Source organism: Salmo trutta, unplaced genomic scaffold (genome assembly GCF_901001165.1).
Source record: "Salmo trutta unplaced genomic scaffold, fSalTru1.1, whole genome shotgun sequence".
Lineage (NCBI taxonomy): Eukaryota > Metazoa > Chordata > Actinopteri > Salmoniformes > Salmonidae > Salmo > Salmo trutta.
The window spans coordinates 20,001-25,425 of NW_021822493.1; positions in this window are offsets into that span (position 1 = coordinate 20,001).

Sequence of the window (5,425 nt, forward strand, 5' to 3'; positions counted from 1 at the left end):
TCTCTCAATCCTCCCCTCTCTCTCCCTCCTCTCTCTCAATCCTCTTCTCTCTCTCCCTCCTCTCTCTCTCTCCCTCCTTCTCTCCCTCCCTCCTTCTCTCTCTCCCTCCTCTCTCTCTCCCTCATTCTCTCTCTCTCCCTCATTCTCTCTCTCTCCCTCCTCTCTCCCTCCTTCTTTCTCTCTCTCTCCCTCCTCTCTCTCTCCCTCCTTCTCTCTCTCTCCCTCCTTCTCTCTCAATCCTCCTCTCTCTCTCCCTCCTCTCTCTCCCTCCTTCTCTCTCTCTCCCTCCTTCTCTCTCAATCCTCCCCTCTCTCTCCCTCCTCTCTCTCAATCCTCTTCTCTCTCTCCCTCCTCTCTCTCTCTCCCTCCTTCTCTCCCTCCCTCTTTCTCTCTCTCCCTCCTCTCTCTCTCCCTCATTCTCTCTCTCTCCCTCCTTCTCTCTCTCTCCCTCCTCTCTCTCTCCCTCCTTCTCTCTCTCTCCCTCCTTCTCTTTCAATCCTTCTGTCTCTCTCTCCCTCCTCCTCTCTCTCTCTCCCTCCTTCTCTCTCTCTCTATTGCTTTGAGTGGAGGAATGTGGTTTATTTTATCCCTCCAGGCTGAGGCAATGAGGAAGAAAGAGGGAGAGAGAGAGGGAGAGAGAGAGGGGAGAGAGGGAGAGAGAGAGGAGAGAGAGAGAGAGAGAGAGAGAGAGAGAGAGAGACAGAGATACAGAGAGAGGGAGAGAGAGGGAGAGAGAGAGAGAGAGAGAGAGAGAGAGAGATAGAGAGAATAGTGAGGACAGAGAAGAAGAAGAGAGGACAGTCCATCTAAAAATATAAAAATCAAATCAAACTTTATTAGTCACATGCGCCGAATACTTTACAGTGAAATGCTGAATACAACAGGTGTAATAGACCTCACAGTGAAATGCTGAATACAACAGGTGTAGTAGACCTTAAAGTGAAATGCTGAATACAACAGGTGTAGTAGACCTCACAGTGAAATGCTGAATACAACAGGTGTAGTAGACCTCACAGTGAAATGCTGAATACAACAGGTGTAGACCTCACTGTGAAAATGCTGAATACAACAGGTGTAGACCTCACTGTGAAAATGCTGAATACAACAGGTGTAGTAGACCTCACTGTGAAAATGCTGAATACAACAGGTGTAGTAGACCTCACAGTGAAATGCTGAATACAACAGGTGTAGTAGACCTCACAGTGAAATGCTGAATACAACAGGTGTAGACCTCACTGTGAAAATGCTGAATACAACAGGTGTAGACCTCACAGTGAAAATGCTTACTTACAAGCACTTAACCAACAATACCGTTCAAGAGGAGTTAAGTAAATATTGACCAAATGTTTATTTTTTTATTTAACTCGGCAAGTCAGTTATGAACAAATTCTTATTTACAATGACGGTGTTACTGGGAAACAGTGGGGTTAACTGCCTTGTTCAGGGGGCAGAACGACAGATTTGTACCTTGTCAGCTCGGGATCTGTTCGTCCTGTAAGACCATTACCCTGTCTTATACAGAGACTATCTGTTAGTCTGTTAGTCCATTACCCTGTCTTATACAGAGACTATCTGTTAGTCTGTTAGTCCATTACCCTGTCTTAAACAGAGACTATCTGTTAGTCTGTTAGACCATTACCCTGTCTTATACAGAGACTATCTGTTAGTCTGTTAGTCCATTACCCTGTCTTAAACAGAGACTATCTGTTAGACCATTACCCTGTCTTATACAGAGACTATCTGTTAGTCTGTTAGACCATTACCCTGTCTTATACAGAGACTATCTGTTAGTCTGTTAGTCCATTACCCTGTCTTATACAGAGACTGTTAGACCATTACCCTGTCTTAAACAGAGACTATCTGTTAGTCTGTTAGACCATTACCCTGTCTTATACAGAGACTATCTGTTAGTCTGTTAGTCCATTACCCTGTCTTATACAGAGACTATCTGTTAGTCTGTTAGTCCATTACCCTGTCTTAAACAGAGACTATCTGTTAGTCTGTTAGAACATTACCCTGTCTTATACAGAGACTATCTGTTAGTCTGTTAGACCATTACCCTGTCTTATACAGAGACTATCTGTTAGTCCATTACCCTGTCTTATACAGAGACTATCTGTTAGTCTGTTAGTCCATTACCCTGTCTTATACAGAGACTATCTGTTAGTCTGTTAGTCCATTACCCTGTCTTATACAGAGACTGTTAGTCTGTTAGGCCATTACCCTGTCTTAAACAGAGACTATCTGTTAGTCTGTTAGTCCATTACCCTGTCTTATACAGAGACTATCTGTTAGTCTGTTAGACCATTACCCTGTCTTATACAGAGACTATCTGTTAGACCATTACCCTGTCTTATACAGAGACTATCTGTTAGTCTGTTAGTCCATTACCCTGTCTTATACAGAGACTATCTGTTAGTCTGTTAGACCATTACCCTGTCTTATACAGAGACTATCTGTTAGTCTGTTAGTCCATTACCCTGTCTTATACAGAGTCTATCTGTTAGTCTGTTAGTCCATTACCCTGTCTTATACAGAGACTATCTGTTAGTCTGTTAGACCATTACCCTGTCTTAAACAGAGACTATCTGTTAGTCTGTTAGACCATTACCCTGTCTTAAACAGAGACTATCTGTTAGTCTGTTAGTCCATTACCCTGTCTTATACAGAGACTATCTGTTAGTCTGTTAGACCATTACCCTGTCTTATAAAGAGACTATCTGTTAGTCTGTTAGTCCATTACCCTGTCTTATACAGAGACTATCTGTTAGTCTGTTAGTCCATTACCCTGTCTTATACAGAGACTATCTGTTAGTCTGTTAGTCCATTACCCTGTCTTATACAGAGACTATCTGTTAGTCTGTTAGACCATTACCCTGTCTTATACAGAGACTATCTGTTAGTCTGTTAGTCCATTACCCTGTCTTATACAGAGACTGTTAGTCTGTTAGACCATTACCCTGTCTTATTGTAATGCCCTGGCCATAGAGAGGGGTTTTTGTTCTTTATTTTGGTTAGGCCAGGGTGTTACATTGGGTGGGCGTTCTATGTTCCTTTTTCTATGTTTTTGTATTTCTTTGTTTTGGGCCGTGTGTGGCTCCCAATCAGGCACAGCTGTAGTTCGTTGCTGCTGATTGGGAGTCACACATAAGGAGCATGTTTTTCCTTTGGGTTTGTGGGTAATTGTTTCTGTCAGTGTTTTGTTCCAGACAGGACTGTTTGCTGTCGGTTTACTCTTTTCTTGTTTTGTATAGTGTTCATGTTGTTAATATTAAACTCTAATAATGAACACAAACTCTGCTGCACCTTGGTCCACTTCTTCAGACGACAGCCGTTACACTTATACAGAGACTATCTGTTAGACCATTACCCTGTCTTATACAGAGACTATCTGTTAGTCTGTTAGTCCATTACCCTGTCTTAAACAGAGACTATCTGTTAGTCTGTTAGTCCATTACCCTGTCTTATAAAGAGACTATCTGTTAGTCTGTTAGACCATTACCCTGTCTTATACAGAGACTATCTGTTAGTCCATTACCCTGTCTTATACAGAGACTATCTGTTAGTCTGTTAGACCATTACCCTGTCTTATACAGAGACTATCTGTTAGTCTGTTAGTCCATTACCCTGTCTTAAACAGAGACTATCTGTTAGTCTGATAGTCCATTACCCTGTCTTATACAGAGACTATCTGTTAGTCTGTTAGTCCATTACCCTGTCTTATACAGAGACTATCTGTTAGTCTGTTAGTCCATTACCCTGTCTTATACAGAGACTATCTGTTAGTCTGTTAGACCATTACCCTGTCTTAAACAGAGACTATCTGTTAGTCTGTTAGACCATTACCCTGTCTTATACAGAGACTATCTGTTAGTCTGTTAGACCATTACCCTGTCTTATACAGAGTCTATTCGTCTGTTAGACCATTACCCTGTCTTATAAAGAGACTATCTGTTAGTCTGTTAGACCATTACCCTGTCTTAAACAGAGACTATCTGTTAGTCTGTTAGACCATTACCCTGTCTTATACAGAGACTATCTGTTAGTCTGTTAGACCATTACCCTGTCTTAAACAGAGACTATCTGTTAGACCATTACCCTGTCTTATACAGAGACTATCTGTTAGTCTGTTAGACCATTACCCTGTCTTATACAGAGACTATCTGTTAGTCTGTTAGACCATTACCCTGTCTTATACAGAGACTATCTGTTAGTCCATTACCCTGTCTTAAACAGAGACTATCTGTAGGTCTGTTAGTCCATTACCCTGTCTTATACAGAGACTATCTGTTAGTCTGTTAGACCATTACCCTGTCTTATACAGAGACTATCTGTTAGTCTGTTAGACCATTACCCTGTCTTAAACAGAGACTATCTGTTAGTCTGTTAGACCATTACCCTGTCTTAAACAGAGACTATCTGTTAGTCTGTTAGACCATTACCCTGTCTTAAACAGAGACTATCTGTTAGTCTGTTAGACCATTACCCTGTCTTAAACAGAGACTATCTGTTAGTCTGTTAGTCCATTACCCTGTCTTATACAGAGACTATCTGTTAGTCTGTTAGTCCATTACCCTGTCTTATACAGAGTCTATCTGTTAGTCTGTTAGTCCATTACCCTGTCTTATACAGAGACTATCTGTTAGTCTGTTAGACCATTACCCTGTCTTAAACAGAGACTATCTGTTAGTCTGTTAGTCCATTACCCTGTCTTATAAAGAGCCTATCTGTTAGTCTGTTAGACCATTACCCTGTCTTAAACAGAGACTATCTGTTAGTCTGTTAGTCCATTACCCTGTCTTATACAGAGACTATCTGTTAGTCTGTTAGACCATTACCCTGTCTTAAACAGAGACTATCTGTTAGTCTGTTAGTCCATTACCCTGTCTTATACAGAGACTATCTGTTAGTCTGTTAGACCATTACCCTGTCTTATACAGAGACTATCTGTTAGTCTGTTAGTCCATTACCCTGTCTTATACAGAGACTATCTGTTAGTCTGTTAGTCTCTTCATAAAACAGAGTAACCCATTGGTCGAAATATGCATTCCTGATTGGACATACTATATGAGAGTATATTAAAGGAAACTATATAATATATATATATATATAATGATTTAATATATTCCATAGTATATCGACCAATAAGGACAGAGGGGGTGTGGTATATCGACCAATAAGGACAGAGGGGGCGTGGTATATTGAACCAATAAGGACAGAGGGGGTGTGGTATATCGACCAATAAGGACAAGAGGGGGTGTGGTATATCGACCAATAAGGACAAAGGGGGTGGCCTCTATACCCTGGCTAAACGCTGTTTTATACACGACGCAATGCAGAGTGCCTGGATACAGCCCTTAGCCGTGGTATATTGGCCATATATCACAAACCCCCTGAGGTGCCTTATTGCTACTAGAAACTGGTT